Below are 20,293 nucleotides of genomic sequence, written 5' to 3'. Positions count from 1 at the left end.
CATCAGAAAAGAACAACAGAAATTTTTCATGGTCACATATTTGAATACATGCAGCTTTACATGTACATCATCTACAACGGCATGAGAGGGGAGAGCAGTGGTGTTGTCTACCTCGACTTCAGCAAGGCACTGTCTCCCATAACACCCTCATAGGTAAGATTAGGAAGTATGGATTAGGTGAGTGGACAGGGAGATGGATTGAGAACTGGTTGAATGGCAGAGCTCAGTGTTGTGATCATAGAATCATAGAATCATTTAGGTTGGAAAAGACCCTTGGGATCATCGAGTCAATGGGACCATCAACCCTACTCTACAAAGTCATCCCCTACACCATATCCCCCAACACCACATCTAAATGACTCTTACACACGTCCAGGGATGATGACTCAACCACCTCCCTGGGCAGCCTATTCCAATGCCCAACCACTCTTTCGGTGAAAAATTCTTTCCCTAATGTTCAGTCTAAACCTACCCTGTTGGAGCTTGAAGCCATTCCCTCTCATTCTGTCACTAATTACCTGCGAGAAGAGACCAACACCAACCTCTCTACAGTGCCCTTTCAAGTAGTTGTAGAGAGTAATGAGGTCTTCCCTCAGCCTCCTCTTCCTCAAACTAAAATGTCCCAGCTCCTTCAACCGCTCTTCATAAGTCTTTAAGTGTTTTCTAAAACTACTGCCTATAGGAATATATTGTTCCGGTTTCTCTTCATCTTTAGGTTGGCAACGTGAGATATCTTTTTCTCCTACATTGGAAAGAAATTACATATACTATAGCCCAGGGACATGTAATTGTTAGCAAAAATAAATAAATGTTTAGATAAATAAAAATAATTTCTTGTCTTTTTTCTTACTGGAAAGTAGTAACACCATGGATTAAGACTGACTTGGTAAGCAGCAATAAGCAAACAGGTGTTCCAGTAACACCAGAGGAAGCTGTGTAACAAAGTAGAAAAATGAACCTCAGCTTGTTTTCTGGAAAATGCTAAGTGGACTGAAATGGGAACATTAAGAGTGGAGTAAAGATTAATAAAAAATAACACCCATAAAAGTCTGGTTAAGAACTAGAAGCATTTTTTTAAAAAATAATGGTATTCTGACCAGAATCTAGACTTTCATTCAATACACTGATTAATTTCCAAGCACCTTAAAAGAAAAATGCAGGCACTGACAAATCAATACACAACCTTCATAATCACAGTTACAGTGATGCATAATCACAGTCAATGCATAATATTCTCTGAAAGGTGACTCTGCAGGAAGATACTAAGGATTAAAAAAGCTACAAGAAAAAGGTATTCCAGAGTAAAACAGTATCTTAAGACTTCTTCAAACCAACTCCCCATTTGGTTGAAAAAATATGACACATTACCCTTCCTCAAAATTTCATTTTATTCCAAGTAGTAAGTACAGCTAAGTGCATAATCCAAAACCAGTAGTTCTGCCGTTAAAAAACAGTAAAAAAAAAAAAAAAAAAAAAAAAGGGTGCAGCAGGCAGAAATGTAACACTATGCACAGAAGTCCACAGTTTGGCAAACGTACTAGAAGATTTGATTTTTTTTAATTTGTCATTTGCACAAGCTACCTAGTTTGAAAGCTGAAAACATTTTTTTTTTTTCCCCTCTGGCAGTTTAACGGCCGTCAAGACTTCTACAGAGCAATTCTTTTTCAGATAAAGCAGTGAAATCTCTTCTTGCTTAAAGGAGTGGTAGCCACTGGATGGCAGAATCTGTTTTTTTACTGAAGGCGAATGAGTTGCAACATTCTTCAGCTTTCTGTTCAATAGCTGATTTGTCCCTAGAATTCTACACAAACCAAAGGAATTTAAGCAGAATACAACGTGGTGCTGTTCTCAACAAACACAATTTCACGCCTAAGATGGTGCTGTTTTTACATAAGCATGAATCAATGTGAAAGACCACTGAGAAGCAACTCTTTCCACAAAGCAGCTGATACTCAAAGCAGGTCTGATACAAATGCGTAAACCTTTCATTTTTAGTTCAGTAAGCTTTCCGATTCTTTCCCAAGGAATTTACTATTACAACAACTACTGCATTTACGAGCAAATGAGATTACACTTAATGAAGATGTTCTAAATTAGTCATTTCATTAAAAGGATATTTGTGTGTTGGTGCTCTAATGGCATTTTAAAAATAGGACAAAACTGTTAAAAGTCATTAAAGTAATAGTCTTGAATGAGTCCATATGATTCAGTCTGCAGGCAAGCAGAGACACAACTGTTTTAACAACAGTGTCTGTTCTAAATAGCACAGGCCATTAGCACTTTAGACACTTTTAGTGACGCAATTCATCACTCAGACCTTATAGTTCTCCAGAGTTTAATAAATACGATACAGAAGATACTCACTTTTTTCCCCAGTCATACCTCTGAAACCTGCTATGGTCTATAGCACTCTCGCCCAGAAGAAAAGTTTCAGTTAATCATAGAGTCATAGAATCATAGAATTGTCCAGGCCGGAAGGGACCTCCAAAGGTCATCTAGTCCGACCTCCCCACAGTCAGCAGGGACACCCCCAACTAGACCAGGTTGCCCAGGGCCTCATCGAGCCTCACCTTGAATATCCCCAGGGATGGGGCCTCAAACACCTCCCTGGGCAACCTGTTCCAGTGCTCCACCACCCTCACAGTGAAGAACTTTCTCCTAATCTCCAATCTAAATCTGCTCCCCTCCAGCTTAAAGCCATGCCCCTCGTCCTATCACTACAGGCCTTATGAAACTAACGAAACTACAAGTTTCATTAAAAACTGAGATCTTCTTTCACTCTCCCTATCACTTTATGCATTAACACCAGCTGACAGAAACAGCTTGTCAGATACAGTTAACCTCAGTATCACAAATTGTCACTTGGTGGCCCAATGGGGTCTTAAATCAACTTCAAGGTACAATACCAGCATTTTAGTAGCAGCTTCTAAATTCAATATTGGTGTTCACAGACAAAGCTAAGTCTTATCTAATCTATCCAGAGCAACACTAGATGTGTAGCCACATTTAATTCTTAGAAATTTATCTAGAAAATATGTTTGTGTGTTACCTCCTTTAGAATTATCATATTTTATTGATTTATCTACAAGTCATTCTTGTTATAATCCTCATTCTAAAAGAGATTTTGTCTTGTCCATGATCATTTTTCCAGTTTTCATTTAGTATTGAACAAACTTTCTCATGATCCAAAAGAAAGAAATGTTAATCATCTGACCTAAATTTCATAGCATAAAACTACCTAAAATAAATGCTCCACAATGATGACTACTTCTGTCATACCATACCAAATAATAACATTAATCCCCATTTACCATAAAGATAATCCACTGCACTCAAACCAAGTTTAAATTTTCAGCATTTCCCCTACTCATTGGCTTAATTTTAATGTAGATATATTTTAATCAAAGGGTCTTCTGTACTTCAGATGCAACAAATCCCATTCTGCAGTCAGTTGTTCTACTGCACTTGCAGTTAAAAAGATCATTTATTTAACTGGTAGTAGCATGACTAATCCATGCTACTTTACAGAAAATCCATGAGCCTCAGGAGATGAAGTTCTGGCATGTAAGTAATTTCTAGGTCATCCTTCCCCATTGCTGTACTTGGGAATGTTGTTGGTTAAAACATGTATCTATGCATACACACGCATACACACACACACAAATATATATATGTATACATATGTATATACACATATATATTATAATAAATACTTTCCCATTATCCCTTCAAATTTTGAACATTTAGTAGTTTCCCCTGCTTTCTAGTTATGCATGTATACACTGATAACACTTTTGTACCAATGTAAATCATATTTTGTTACTGAAGCTACACTTAGAAATGAAGACAGATGTTATACCTGGAGACTTCCACAGCCTCCCTCTCTTGATGATACTTTTCATATTCTGCTACTTTCATTGAAGTAGTAGCTCATGAGACTTAGGAACAATAATAAATAAATAAAAATATAATTATATAAATACCATAAAAGTAAAATTATTTTGATATTATCTTAGGAGTGCTATTCGAGAACATAATTTCCTACCTTCCCCAAAGACTGCAATGTTGTTTTTCAGAGTGCATATATATATTTTAAGCAAAGGCTCATAACGTGTAAAAGAAAAACTACATGATGTTTGGATCTGCTCCATTTAGCGCCAAATCGTATCAGTGAGATTTCATTGGACTTAAGGGGACAATTTTTGTAGAAACAAGTAGCATACAAAAGATATGAAAATTATATAAGCATACCAAATAGAACTTAGGATTGGCTTTGAGTCATAATCAGCATTACAATTTCTTCACGAAAGCACAAATTACGCCTCATCCAAAGTGCACCACCTGAAGAGTTACGTGCTATAAAGGAAGCTTGGAGTAAAACACATTAGACAGAAGCAAGTAAGAAAAGGCACCAGAGAACTAGCACCTGGTTTCAAAGCTGTACATGCTTTGTGACTAGACCAGAACTAAAAGCAATTCTTGAATAGCTTGGCTATCCATGTCACTATTAGTCGTAATCACAGAACCACTTAGGTTGGAGGTCACCTGGTCATCTACTCCAACCCCCCTGCTCAAAGCACCATCACCTACAGCAGGTGGCCCAGGACTGTGCAGTTAGCTTTTAAATATCTCCAAGGATGGAGACTCCACAATCTGAGAGCAAAGTTGGGCAAGGTGTACCAGTGCTTGACCAACTCACCCTAAAATAATGCTTTCCTGTTTTTAAATGAATTTTCATGTGTTTTAATCTGCGCCCACTGCCCCTGGTGCTGTCACTGGGCACCACTGAGGAGAGTCTGGCTCCCTCTTTGCTAATCATTCTCTCTCACATCAGGTATTTATACACAGCATTCCCCCTGAGCCTCCTCTTCCCCAGCTCTCTCAGCCTCTCCTCACATGAAAGATGTTCCAGCCCTTCAATTAGATTAAGAAGCCAGAAGAAATTCCTGGAAATGACATATAATGAACCATAAGGATAAAATTATACTCTGACATCCTACAGAACACAGAATTACAGCTCATGAGACATTCTGGAATATGTTTTTGATTTTAATTGAGCACCACCTTTTAGACTGATTTTTAAAATTATCACCACATTCACTGATTAATGTAATAGGTACGTAAGTAGCAGTAGCCAGGGAAATCTTCATACTTTCAAATTATATTAGTGTCATTAAATTCAAAACAAAGGCTGCAAAATTTTCCTAGATTCTGATACACAGTTCACAAGAATGAAAAAGTATCCAAATATATGTATGTTCATTATATATGAAGGGAATACATCTGCTAAAAGCTATCATAGGCCACAAACTGTGACATTTATTATGACTTTACTTTATTTGGAATGCTGCTTTTAAATCCTGTTTAAACATTTTCCCTCCAGACTTTGAGACTTCTTTTTTGCCAAGATACTGAAACTGTTATTTTTCTGACAGTTATTCAGTTCTCAGAAACATGGAACTTGCGGACAGGTCATAACAGCAAGTGTTCTCAAACTTTCATTAGAGAGGAACCAGTCTCCAATCCAGAGGAAGTCCAGAACAGTTCCATTAAAAAACAAATTGCAGTTGCATCTAGTAGTAAATTAGTCTCCTGCTCACTATGGTAACATAGGCACTTCCTTGGAAAAAAGCCCCAATTAAAAAAAAAAAAAAAAAAAAAAAAGAGTAAAAAAACCCCATGTCTGTGGTATTTTTTTCTTTTTTTAAATCACCAGTTCTACCATCTGCTCTCTTGAAGAAAGAACAGAGATCTATTCAAAAGCAAGACTTTTTAGGGAAAATATTTAACTTTACATATGACAGCTAAGAGCTAACACCCCTGAAGTAATTTCAACAAAAATCCTTTTAAGTCTATAGCTCCATTGCCACCAACATTATCGAAACTATTCTCTTGACAAGATACACTATAGAAACAACTGCAGCAGTCATACCTTTTCTGTACATTTCTGAATTATTCAATCACTTATTATTGTATTAAAAATATGTTAAGAAAGATTCTTTCAATGTATAAATTAAAACCAAAGACTTTTGCATGTATAGACCCGAAATCAGTTTGATAGAAGTGATGGAAAAGCACCATAGCTCCAAGGCTTTCACTGCTCTGAGTAGGAACACAGAAACAGCTTGGGGAATCTTCTCCCCTCACTGGGAGAACTGTTGTGTTCCTCAGCCTAGTTATAATATGACAAAAGTTTATAGACAGAATGATTATACCCTCTGGTGATTTGATTTGAGGAAATGGATAACAAAGTGTTTCAGAAAGATTTTTCCATAAAAGCAACTATTTCTACAGCACAGCAAATGTACATAAATTTTGGCATCCAAATAGATGCACAGGCGAGATTCTGATTTGACACTATTGTAAAGTCAAAGTATCTGATGTCAAGAGAATTATAGCAATGAAACGGAGATCAGAACACAGACTCTTAGAATTAGACACAAAAATTACCTTGAAGTAATGTAGCTAGTAGGAAAACAGCAGAAGGAAAATTGGGCACAGTTGTGGCATTTCCTAATAACATCAGAAATTAAAATTTTATGAGGATAGAAGGATTTTAGTTTAATTTTCTCACATTTCATCCATATTAACAGTATCAAATAAAGAGTTTCTTCCCTTTCAAATTTAAAAAGAACTTAATGCTAGACAAAGCTTAGAGCACAGAAGAGTGAAATACAAAAATCCCTATGAAGTTTAAAACATTTAAAATGTTTTTAACCCTTAACAGCAAGGTTCCTATTGGATTGCTATGTATCGACATCTCTACTACCACCATCTCCCTGACTTTTCTAGTTGGAACAATGGTGTCACTGATGTTTATACACCACAGCCTGTTCTCCAGGTTTTGGCTGTTTTCAATTCAGAGAACACTCATAATTTCTTACACTTGTATACACCTAAAACAGACTCCTAGCTCTGCTGATGGCATATTGCTCCCTTAATTTAATCCCCTGGGAAAACACAGTGCACCTCTTTAAAAGGAAAGAGAAAAAACCATAAATCACTGTTAGAGGCACAATGTCTCAGAAGTAACTGTAATCAAAGAGTTAATACAGAAACCCCTTTTCTATTTGTTCAAGAATATAGATACTGCAAGAAAAAGGGAAACATCCAACAGATAAGAAGGAAAGATAACAAGGGCATTGTGAAATGAATTACCTAAGTTCTGGCCATTGGTGAGAAAAAAGTTACTCTAGTAACATACAGAACAACTGAAGCCCATTTATGCAACCAATACAAAATGGTTTTAGCTAAATTTTCCCAAATAAAGACATTATAGTATGATAAGAAACTACACACAAACTACTTTTTGAAAGTTGAATTCTTGCATGAATCACCATTTCTGATCTAGCTGGCAGAATTTTGAAACAACTGCATCGTATCAAGAGAGATTTAATTTATTTTTTTTCTTTCCATGTTCTTGTTGGCAGTTTTGAAAAATATGTCACTACTAGCATTACCAAAAAAAAAAAAAAAGATTTCTAAGCAGTAACTTGTGTTGATGAGAACATATATTCATCTCAAAAAAGGTGTGATTACTGCAACTAGCCTAGACAGGTAACGGCTTTAAACTGAAAGAGGGGAGATTTAGATTTGATATTAGGAAGAAATTCTTTCCTGTGAGGGTGGCGAGACATTTGAACAGGTTGTCCAGAGAAGTTGTGGTTGCCCCATCCCTGGAGGTGTTCAAGGCCAGGCTGGATGGGGCTTTGAGCAACCTGGTCTAGTGGGAGGTGTCCCTGTGGATGGAAGGGGCACCTGGGCATTTCAATTCAGCAATTGTGAAGATTTTGAGTAATGGAAAATAAAGCCACTGAAAACTACAGAATCACAAAAAATGACAAGTTGATGAAGATAGCACCACAGATTTAACAGAGCTTTCACATGTACTTTGAAAAGGATACATATTGCAGGTTACAACTGGACCAGACCTTTTGGTTTGCTGCTATAGTAGCTCTTGATATGCTAAACAGGCTTGTTTCTGACATAGGCAACTTACTGATGCAAAACTTGAGAGAGGCTTTCTTACGTAGCTTAAAGATATATTTGACAACAAGCCAAAAAGTCTGCATCTAAGGATTATGCATGGCAGGGAGACAGTCTCATACTTAGAGGTCCAAAAGGACAAAAGTCCACAGGTGTCAAAACCAACTGGGAGAAGAATCAGGAACACAGGAAATTCTCTCCTATATAGTCTCAGATGAGGAAAAAAAAAAATCCCCATCCTTTTCAGATTCAGGGAACAAAAGCAGAGGAGGAATATTTGCACAGAAATTTCCTTCATTATATTACATTCAATGATAAGCAATTCCTATAAACGGTTAAATAAAATATTCCTCTATTTTTTTTCTTGCAAATGAAAAGTTTCTTTCACCCTATTAATTTCCAACATGCTGCAGAGGAAATAAATGGTTTCTACTATTACTGCAGTTATTATTATACAAAGCACACCTATTTATTCATATGAAAAGAAACTCCACTCTGATGTATTCTGCTCCAATATTCTAATTGAAAGATTAAGTGGCAGCATTATCCCAATTTTCCAATTAGAATTCAGGAAAAATATTTTGTTCGAATAAGATGCAAAACACACACACACACACAACCTGTTTCCCACTTTAAGAGCCTTTACATTACTTGTTGCTCCCTGTTGTTCTGTAGACTTAAATAACTACAAGTCTTCAAAAGTTTTAAAACTTCCACTATATTAGCAGTCACCATGTGATCTTGAGGTTAATGGAAACTGCAAGTCTGAGATGAATAGCCTATCAGATATAAAGTCAATCTTCTAGTCATGTATCTCCTCTATCCCAAAACCTTTTAAAAACATTTACAACTATTTGGTGATTTCTAACAATCCCTTGATGGACAACCTCAGTCCCATTTCTATTACTGAAAGACCTGGGACATTCTTATCCTAGATAAGAGATTCATGTCTCAAGGAGAGTACTGAAACTTGTGCTAATTAAAGACAAACATTAAAATCAGGCAAACTATGATTTGTCTAAAACATTTTCAGTAAGAGTTAATCTTTCAAATGTTACAGCGTATCAGAAATAGCATACGCTTCCCTCATCTTTGAAAATTCTCACTTTGAGATTATATTTCTTAAAAATGAAAAACAATTTTGGTCTTGAGTATAAATTTAATTAGAATTTTCTGTATTTCTTTTTAAATTCAAGACCAATTACTCCTAAGAACAAAAGCTTGCCTTCAGGTATGCTATCAAAGTCAAGCAGACTCCTGCATTCTTCTTCCACACTCGTACCATGAAATTCCATTGAGAAATGGCTATCCCCTAAACAGGATGCAGCAGTAGAACATCACTCACTCTCCAGTCTTAATTATCAGAATGACTAAAACCACTTTGAGTTGTTTTCATTAAAACCTTTACAGATATCTGCATGTGCTTTATACCAAAAAGCCTCTATACATTCAGTCAATGACATCAATGTGCCTCCCCAAAGAATAAAAAATGAACATTTAACAAGTTGTTTTCTCAATTTAAATATTTCACTTATTATGATCATTTAATGAGGTCAACAAACATAACAGCTGCAAAGTCACCAGGTAGATATAATTGGATTTCAAATGTTACAGTGATTAACAGAGGAAAAAAGGCTGTGAACCAGAAAGCTGGATTTCTTTGAGCTACATCCAGCTGCACTGTGGCAGAACATGCCTCCCTGAATGGCTTCTTGGATTTTATTGGTAATTGGTTTTACTCTACAAAATTTAATACATAAGTCGCTCAATATATAGTCAGTTCAAAATCACACTTTGGAGCCCAAATACTGACTTCTTTTACATGCAAATTTAAACCTGTCTTTAAGGGAAGGGTAACAGCACTTCATACTACTATACATTTTTAAAGTGTGTATATATATATATATATATCAGTATTTTTATTTTCAAATAAAGCCTAATTAAGTCAATACTATTTTATGCCCAGAAAGGCATCAGTTCTATCTGTTCATGTTCACTTGTTAACGTAGAAGCCACTTCAGGATAATAATTTCAAACTATTTAGTTTAGCTCACCCTTAACACATGACATAAACTATTTCTTCCAAATAATACCTAACAAAAATAGAAAAACTAACAGAGTGCTATGAAGGGTAATTATAGTTGAAACTAGTAATAATTTTAACTCATCAAGTAAAAATGAAAGAATGGCAAACAGAAGAATATTCCCAGAGGAACAACTATTGCTGTCATAATCTTTCTACAACTCAATTTTCTTCTCTATTTCAGTTGATTTCACACTACTGCTAACCAAGAAGGCAGTACTCTTTTACAATATAGATGTTAAATGACTTTATCCTAAATTTTACAAAGGAAAGACTACAAGCACAGTCTTTTTTTTTTTCCTACAAGAACAAAGCTACTTTGTTCTCCCAAATCCCAACTAAACCAGCAGCATTCACAGAAGTTTTTTCCATCTGAACTGTCGTAGGAAAATTGAAGGTAGGTGAGGGATGGTGAACTTGTGTTTTAAGGTCACAAATGTGTGGGAACAATAAAATGTCAAGTATTGACAGACAAAAGGTATGACAGTTTTAAAAAATATTTGGGAAATGTGTCTAATGACTTCTGATTGTAAAACATTTTCTTGTGTGCTTTACCATCCACAATGAATCAAATATGCTGCAATGAAAAAAGAAACATACTCTTACAAAACCCCCCGAGATCCATCTCTCTAAGCCAAACAAAAACTGGAAACCTGCTCTTCAGTAGCATAATCTCTTCCATAGTGACTGCATCCTTTAGTAAGATACTATGCATAGTGTAGCTGAGACTTTTAGCTGCCATATCTGAGTTTGGTTTTATTAAAACAAAAAATAGTTTTGTGAATGAGAAGCTTCCACAGACTCCTGTTGCTCAGAAATTATGTTCTTTGGGACAAAAAAAACTCTCCAGATTTTTTTTTTTTTTTTAATCATTTAAGTATTCAGAATTAGTTTCACTGGTTGAATCTTTACACAAATTAATATCCTGACAGGTAAAAGCAGGTACTTTGTTAAATTACTTCTAGCTACAGGCAGATGCATCTATTCCCACAGTGGCTCAGCAGGTGCTTTTCAGCAGCTGGTGCCCTTTACTGGTTTGCCTTTGTAAGTGTTCCCATCAGATTTTCAACCGTTTCAGAGACAGCATTACACAATATACACACACTTGGCAGCTGTGTAGAAAATGAAACAGGCTTAACATTTTATTCAAATCAGATGCAGTCAATTTTACCTCATGTTATTATTAAAAAGCGCATATCGTTATTCATATTTACTATCTGCATGAAAAGGAGCGACCAAAATGCCAAATAACTGTACGAATATGCAACTCTCCTATGACAGTATCTACTAAATATTTTTTAGCAACTTTTATTTAGTATATCATACACAGCCATGGTAGTTTAAAGACTAGACTAAAAGAAATTACGCTCTCAGTACAGATACTCTCAGTATCAGATTTTGCCCCATATCATCAATTAATTGCTCATCTTCAAAGCTACACTGCCCAAGAAGGAATAACTGAGATTTTACAGAGCTCTTTTCAATAAAAAAGTTGTACATTACCAGTACTTACTATCTATAAATGAGAAGATCTGTTTCAATTACAACTTCACTAATGAAAGGACATTTGAAAATCCTATATTACAAGGATTTTTTTTACTTGCTGTATCTATGCTGTATCAATGTTTTTCACATATGTTTTCATTAATATCAAGTCCTTGAAAATAAAAATGCGCATAAAAACACAACCCAGACTGACACAACAAAGGCATATTTATCCATTTTTTATAGCATCTTTGCCATCCTCAACATCTCTGGTGTCTTAAATGTGGCTTGTTCACGTAACAAAACCGTCAAACTTCTAAGATGTTAAAAGGCTCTTATATGAGGATGTAAACAGATAAGCCCACACCAAAAATAAAGCAAGCTATAATGTTTTATACAATATACTATCCTAATAGTGTTTAGAATCTGATGTTTAAAGAAAAAAAAAGACAAAAGCCTTCTTAAAAAGAATAAAAGCACAAGACTACAAAATGTCGTCAACTAAACTGCACATGACACTAGGACAAAGGCAACTTAAAGAACAAATAATCAGATTGTGTTTTAAGCAGTCAACTTTAAGATACTACAAGGCAAGGAAAGGCAGTAGGTTATAGCTGAATAGCAAGGAGAAGCCTATTGGCTGAAAAGAAAAAAGAGAATTTTTCACCTTTGCTAGAAGTCATCTGAAAAATGTGTTTACATGAGCTAAGACAGCACATACTGCAAAGGAAACCTTCATTTAGCCTGATTCTAAAGGAACCAAACCTACCAAAAATCAGGCTTATGACAGAGAACGAAAAAAGTTATGTTGCAAGTTGCTGCATTGTACAATATTTCCCTGATTTAAAACAGCCAATCTGAAAATGTGGGTGCAAGTGGTTATCTCCGATATTCTCCAATAATCCCCGTAACCCAAAATTTTAAGAAAGTATCTCCATTACTTCCTCATTCTTATGAGACAATAATAAAAGGCTGTTTTCATTATACTTCCCTGGTGAATGTTTTTACAATTTGTATAAAAACAATCTGCTTTTAAATGATCACATTACATCAATTCCATTCACAACATCCTACCAAAAATAAAAGCCGTATCATATGAAGGAGGACGTAGTTTGAGCAAATACAGGCTTCCATCTGAGCAGTTATATAAAACCTAATTCTGAAGCTCCCGAGCGACGTGATGCATTTGCTTTCTTTACCTTCATCTTTCTCATCCCAAAAGAGGTGAACTATGGCATTACTTCCACAACAGTGGATTAACACAGACTGTTTCCATATGTATGGGCTCCTGGCTCAGTGAAAGCTGCTTTTTGCCCTTCATAAAATCTGACATAAGATCATACTTCAGTCCTTGGCTCTCTCCAATTATTCATCACCTTCCTCTCGTTTTTGCATCCTACATATATCTATATAAGGAACATACATTGGCTTGACTATCTTTTTTGCATACAGATCTTTATTTCCATTTAAAAATAAAAAAAGTAAAGGTCTGGCAAGCTGGGGGATATATAAAATAGTGGTGATGGGTCTGTTGAAAAGCATCTGTTATTTTAAAAATCAACTCTACATTAATAGGAAACGTATATATACACACCCCCATATATGTGTTGTATACATCTTGTGTATATATGAAAGATATATTTTGCAAATATACTTTTAAAATATCTAAAATTTATGTATTACTGTCTTTTTTATATCTATGATAATATTGGACTGAGAATAGAAGACGCATTACAGATTAAGGCAAAGACTGCAGTCATGTCACATCTGCCTAATGCAAAGATGTTTCAGAGAATATAGTTTCAATTTCTCATCCTGTGTTAAGAGACGGGTCCTCTCAAAGACTATAATAGTGTCAAATACATCTTTTTGCCAAGTCAAAAATCATAGTTTTCAAATGCTAAGGGTATACTACAATCCTTACTGCCAGGTACCACCGCCTTTCCAAATGTTTTTAAAAATATCTATACAAGTTACAAAATAACATGCTTTGGAGGAAACCCATGAAACAGCTATGAGATGAACGTATCCAATACTTGTTCAGCTCTTAAGAGCTATCACACACCTGGGATGAGTATCTTGGGAAAAGAAGTTCTATTGTGGGTTTTTTCAGAAAACAAAACGTCAATCTCTATTTCTTGCTTTTTTATTTTTAGAACAGTGTTGATATCACTATCACTGATGACACTTCCTTTCTTTCTGTGTTGTGCTATTGCTACCTTATGAGAGAAAACCTTTATCCTCAGTCTACCTCTTCTGAGGCTCATTCTTTACTCTCTCATTTCAGCACTAGCAAAAGCTCTTATGTTATAGGAAACCAACTTCATATATTTTGATACAGGTTTCAGAGATGCAAAAATACTCACATTTCAGGAGAAAGTAGATATAGGTGGAACCATTTATAGAACAATAATCTCAGATTATTGGACAAAATTACCCATTTGCAAAGTATTGCTTGATGATTTATTATTTTATTATCTACCTATACTTGATTTCTAACCTTCCCTTTTGGTGTTAGTTTTTAACTGCTCAGACTCAAGGTTACTAATGGATACCTCTATTCCCTGATCCTCCAAAGATTTGCTCCTAAGAAGTCTGCTTTGCTGGAGCTGGGACATCCACATGACATGTTAAATTAAGAAATCCAGACTTTCACATTTCATTCTGGAATTAAATCAAAGTTGTACTACAACATTCATAAAACCTTGCTATTACTGCAGTGTACCTTAATTTCAATTACCACATCAAGGCTATTTGATATTACCATATCAAGTCTCTTTATCTTTTTAAATTATTTAGATATGTTTTGCTTTAAAGGTGTTACCTAGAATCAAATCATCTGGAACGCAACAGAAGAATAGAAGAGCACCTTACTGGCAAAAGAATATTAGCATTCAAACTAATAGAAAGGTTTAATGAATCCAGAAAAATGGCACGATGCCATTTGTAGTATTAAAAGCTATATCATTAAAGTAAGAATATTTTTCAAAATAGTTTTCAGAGATTTATCACAATGGGATGGTGTTTTCTATTGCTGAAAGGGAAAGAACAATTTACCATTCAGGAAATCATACAGTGATATCTAAAAATTGCAGAGTCACGGTCAATTGAGGCACATGTTTTAGAAATATTACATTCAATGAGTTATATTCTAGTACAGCAAGTTTCTTCCAACAGTGAATTAGTAGCCAGGGACAGAGTACATGTTTGCATTTCTCCAACATCACATCACAGGCAATTTTTAAGACCAGAATACCACTTTAAAGTTTGCACATCATAGCAACAGATCTTTTTGATGAGGAGTTCATAAGCTATTTCTAACAAGAAGTAGGATTTTCCTTAACAGAAAGGATGGTAATTTTATACAAGATGGACAATAAACTGTTGGTTTGGCATAAAGCACTTATTTTTATGTGCTTTCAGCCAAAGCAACAGTGTTTACTCAGACAATTTAAATAAAACAATGCACAAAAACCGCAGCTGAGTATAAGTCAGATATTCAAACAATTCGATGCAGAAATTGTAAATTTTGCATCTGGAATTCTCAAGTAATGAAAAAATCCTCATTAACTCACATACTGAAGAAAATTAAGCCAGAACTTGTAGGCTTTAAGATTAATAGTGTAGAATCTTAATGCCAATATTCTTGTTAACCTGTTATTGCACATATTCTACTTTCTTTGGACCCCCACTCATAAAATATGAAGACAGACTGCGATTCCTAATATACATTACTGGCTATTAAAAACATTACATCATGACCTATGTGGCTTTTTTCCTTGTCTTAAGTTGGGACTAATGATTACAGAACTTGTAAACTTTCCTCAGAGCAACTCACTAATATACTTAATTGGATTAATGACAAGATTTCAATAAAATTACAACTATTTTTAAAAACTATTCAATTCAGTCCAACTGTCAGTTGCTGTTTGGAAAAATATGCAACTGAAAAATACAATAAGATCAACTTTGGAATAAATGGTGCACCATTCTGAATGTGAAAAATGTAATTTATGCAAAAACATCCATACTTCCATTCAGTAGACTTACTTTGTACAATTGTAAAACTAAGAAAACATTATAGGAAAAAAGGGAATATTGATTTTGTAATAATTCCTTCACATAATGCAGAGAAAAAAAAACCCATTTCTTATTTAGACCATTAAGTAGTGCTAGTAAAAGGAAATGGAAATAACATGAAACAAAGAAATAAATCCTACCTTGAATACCCACTTTAGGTAAAAAGCTAAAGTAATTTTTCACCAACAGCAATTTTTTAGATAAAACCTGTTTTCACAGTCTTGAAGAGGAACTTTCCCTGACCCGAGTTTATGACTTTAAAGGTACATTTATTTAGCAAAAAGGCTGGCACAAAAACACCCTTATAGTACGTACAAAAAATATATTTCAGTAATGGTCAAGCTGCATGTCAAGCAGCCAAAACTAATAAATCTAAGCTTGTGCTTACTCCATTTTTTAAGTTCTCATTATTGAAATAGTGTAGCTAGCATGCCACTTCCACAAGTAGTTGTACCATAATACTTCAGGCTAAACTGGTGTGACCAACCAGCTACTTATAAACCGTATGTGCTTATACTGTGGTTACCTGCTCTAGTGGGAGGTGTCGCTGCTCATGGCAGGGGGGTTGGAACTCGATGATCTTTAAGGTCCTTTTCTAACTCTAACCATTCTATGATTCTATGAAAACACAGCTCTCCAAATAATAAATAATAAATGCCAGGAAGAATAATGATCTACACATCAAGTTGGGGGTGGGATTTGCTGCCCTGCAGTAAGGAAGAACTCTTCCCCTCTGCAACTCCTGTGGGACACAGTGCACCCCTCTTCTGCCATTGAATGCTAGAGATGTTCCTGAGCAGGAGCACGGCACCCTCCACACAAACCAGTAGCTCCTGCTCCCAACTCAACAGGGCCAGGATAGGAAATAAAGAATATGAGATGACACCGGTGGAGTCAGACTCTGGCAGGAGGTGAAGTAGTTCAGAACACAGTGTGGAAAGGCAGGGGTGACAAAGCAGAAAAAGGAACAACACAGATAATAGGAGAGTGCTAATGCCAGCGCTTTGTGACAGACGCTATATTATGCTTTTATGGCTGCTGAATTGTGAAAGGTTAAGCCACTCCTGATCTCTTATTTGCAGTGCATAATGGGATTAGGTAGGAACGGCAGCTACAAAAATATGGATTTTTTTGGTAAATTTGTGTCATGATTTTCATCTTCGCACCTGGCTTATTCCAGGCACTGATTCCATGACGCTTCAGAAAAATCTGCTTGTGGAATAATTTAACTAATCACAAAGTCAAACACTTTAGAAAAGCTCTGATCCTTTGCAAGGAAGATTTAACTACATTAAATACTTACTTTGAAAATACTAGCCATAAGAGTTCAGGTAATATAGTGCCAAACCTAGCTAAAATGTGTTATTTCTTCATTTTGGTGTCAGTGGAAGGTGCATCCTGATTACACTGCCAATCCTAAAAATTAACCCTCCTGTTAACGCCTGTGCTAGTTTAAGGCATTGCTGCTCCCTTTGGTGTTGGTTCATAGAAGATTTTTCTTTTTGTCTTGTATTTGTACAAAAGAAACAAGTTAAAAAAATGAGTCTATATATGATTAAAATGTGGTTTGTTAGAATTAATACTCAGAGGACTACAATTCTCTCATCTCTTCCCAACCTATGTTTATGTCAACCTAAGAAAAGGAGAAAGATGTAAGTAATTCGAACTCATATTTAAAAACATTTCAAATGAAAGATTACCTCAGCTTATACAATGCAGAGGTTTAGCTTTTGGCTAACAGTTCAAAACACAAATGAACTCCTTATCATGAACTCAGAACTGACCTTAAGAGCTCTGAAGATAAAAATTAACAGTGTATTCTGCAATATGCATGTTACATGGTCAAAGATTCTACCCAAACCGCTGACGTGTTCAAAATGACTCAACTGATGAGAAATAGCTACGGAGTCCTTAAAATTACTTTTGTGTAGATGAATATACACAGACTGAGGAGAACAGAAGCTCCTATGAAACTTCAGAAATTCTTGCATTGATATTCAGTTGAAAGTGAAACATTTGTTTGAAAGAATATAAACTAGCCCATTTCACGCTAATTTTTACCTTCTGGTCTTTTAACAGGAAAATTAAAGGTAAATTAAACTTTTTGACAACTTAGTTTCATTACCAGCATTACGTTATGCCTATACCTTACAGATCTTCCTGTAGAGCTCCTTTGTCTGTTAGAAGACAGAGATGACACAAATGCAAACTAGTAGCTGAATAACAGAATTTTCACCTGATAGGTAATGTTAATATTAAGTTGAATAATGAAGACTTTTAGTCCTTAGTCTCCTCACCACCGACTGCCACCTCTGCTGCCACTTTAAATAATTATGCTACTACCAGCTGCGTTTTCTAAAAATACTTTCTCTGTGAAATGTGCTCACTTAGGTACTCAGCACAGCTTCTCCGTCTGTCTTTGTATATTCCCAGACCCACTTTTGTCAACATACCTGATACAAAGCATTAGTGAACAACTAATTTCATTTTGTATTGTTATCATACTCATGCTTGTTCTTATTGGTCACAATTCATACTGAAGTTTACTTCTTTTCAGTCCTTTGGGAAAATTGATGCATTTCAGGTTTTAACCTTGAATGAGCGAAAGCATTACTGGAAACTTTCAAATCAAGATGTAGGATTATTTATATTATCAATGGCATATATATTTCTTTTTTTTGCCTTAAAATGAAATCTATACCAGGCACTAAAATCTTTTCATAAATCAAATCTAAACAGAAGTACACTTCCCCCTACAACACAATAAACTAAAACATTAGTTGTACAATCAGCTGTAGTCAGCTGTCCTGACTACCTATCTTCTCAAGTCTTGGGCAAGGTAGTTCTCAAGTGAAGAAGAGCCCAGAGGAAGGGCCAAGAAATTTTCTAATTGTACAGCACTCTGTACAATTAGAAATCTAATATCTGTAATATCTATACAGAGTTATGAGAGCTATCTTATAAGCACCTGTGATTCTATGATATATGGTAGGGAAGAAGCTAAAAAATTTTAATTTTTTGCTTTTTCTTACACTAGTTCACCAAAAAAGAATAAACTGTACTGACAGAAAATCTTATTTTGCCCTAACCAAAATACTTATGTCTTGACCAGGTATATCTTAAACAGTACACACATTGGCAATTTCAGCCTCTTTACCTGAATGAGAAAAAGGTGTTATTCAACAAGATTTAATTCTGAGTCTCACTCGTGGAAATAGGATCTGACAGTCCTGCCGTTGCACAAACTATTAATAAAATTGTCATCTTTTGTTGCAAACTGATATCAAATTTGGGGGTGGGAATTATACACATAAGTATCCAAACATTCAAAATTGTATTTGTTGTTGACACTCCTATTTGATGCCACGTAATAGGAAACATATAGAAAAGTTCTGAAGAAAACTGTTTCTATTTCAGAATTTCACTGTAAAACTGAAAAGTATACCTCTTGATGATACACAACCTACAAAGGAGATGAATTTTTTGTGAAATTTGTATAATTGATGCATTTGTAAATTAATTTTAAACATTGTATGTGTAAAAATCTGCAAACCACGTCTTTTAGGTAGTTATTTTTCCATCTGAACTACATGTTTTTCTGAAAAAAAGTTATTGTCTTTTGAAATATTGGTACTTCTTGCAAAAAACTTAGAGATTAGTAGGTAGTATTTTGCTTAGGAGAAAGACATTTCATTGCAAAAAGCTGTCATGCTGAAAATTGTCATATAAAATGTCGCATTTTACAGCTGCAACAGCTCAACTTTTCTATCTAGTTAAGCTGTCAGTCACTTCATAAACATGGCATTAGTTACTGTCACCCAAGCAGAAAAGAATAGATTTCAATTCTAAAATTAAACTGTCTTCTGTTTTAAAAGAGTTAAATCTTTACGTAAGGCATAATCTTTACTCAGAACCCCAATAAAGCGCTCTGGGTAACCAGATTAGATTTATATTCTCATTTCCTGTTTTCCCACAGTGGAAAAGGTGGGAAACATTTTTCCACGTTGTACACTGCTGAACAACTAAGAAACGTTAAGACCTTCTTCATATGCACATACAGCTTGCTCTTTATGTCCCTGTTGAAATCAATAGCAAAATCTTCCATTTATCAACAGATTTGTCATACACAATGAGAAGCGAGCAGCTACACGTGATAGAGCACTGCAAGTTCTAGACCGTAACTATTAACAAATTTAGTTCCCTTCCATCAGCTTTTTCATCATTTAAAAAAATCAATATCAGCTAAAATGTTAACATTTATTTTACTTGTATTTTTCCCCTTTGCCCTCTTTTTTCTATCATCGATGCCTTGCTAATAATCATTTGCCTTTTTCTGCTTAAGGAAGCACTATTCCAGAAGCTTTTGCATTCCATACAGTCTATAACACCACAACTCAATACCCTCACAACAGCATCATACTACAAGACTAGTCTCATGGACCACAAAACAGTGCTGTGCAGTCACAAGCCAAAGTGTTAATGTACATCAAGTCTCCATGTGGTCTCCAGAAAGAGAACAGAATCGCCATAATCTTATCTTTTCATTCTAGTGATCCAGGTCACAGCTCAAAACCATAAACAGCTCAACAGGTAATGCCAACTCATTTGCAACTCATGAACAAGCAGTGTAGAGCAGAAAATTCTTGAATCAGAGTCATC

At 35.3% G+C, this 20,293-nt stretch overlaps 1 protein-coding gene across 3 annotated transcripts in view; it reads right to left on the bottom strand.

The window, feature by feature from the left end:
- The window catches only part of ASCC3 (activating signal cointegrator 1 complex subunit 3), a 257,319-nt gene that overhangs the window by 193,423 nt on the left and 43,603 nt on the right, over positions 1-20,293 (bottom strand). The gene's annotated exons all lie outside the window — the stretch shown is intronic.

Source organism: Calidris pugnax, unplaced genomic scaffold, assembly GCF_001431845.1.
Source record: "Calidris pugnax isolate Ruff unplaced genomic scaffold, ASM143184v1 scaffold219, whole genome shotgun sequence".
NCBI classification, from domain to species: domain Eukaryota; kingdom Metazoa; phylum Chordata; class Aves; order Charadriiformes; family Scolopacidae; genus Calidris; species Calidris pugnax.
The sequence above is the reverse complement of the archived record's forward strand: the minus strand, read 5'-3'. Positions and strand labels throughout refer to the sequence as shown.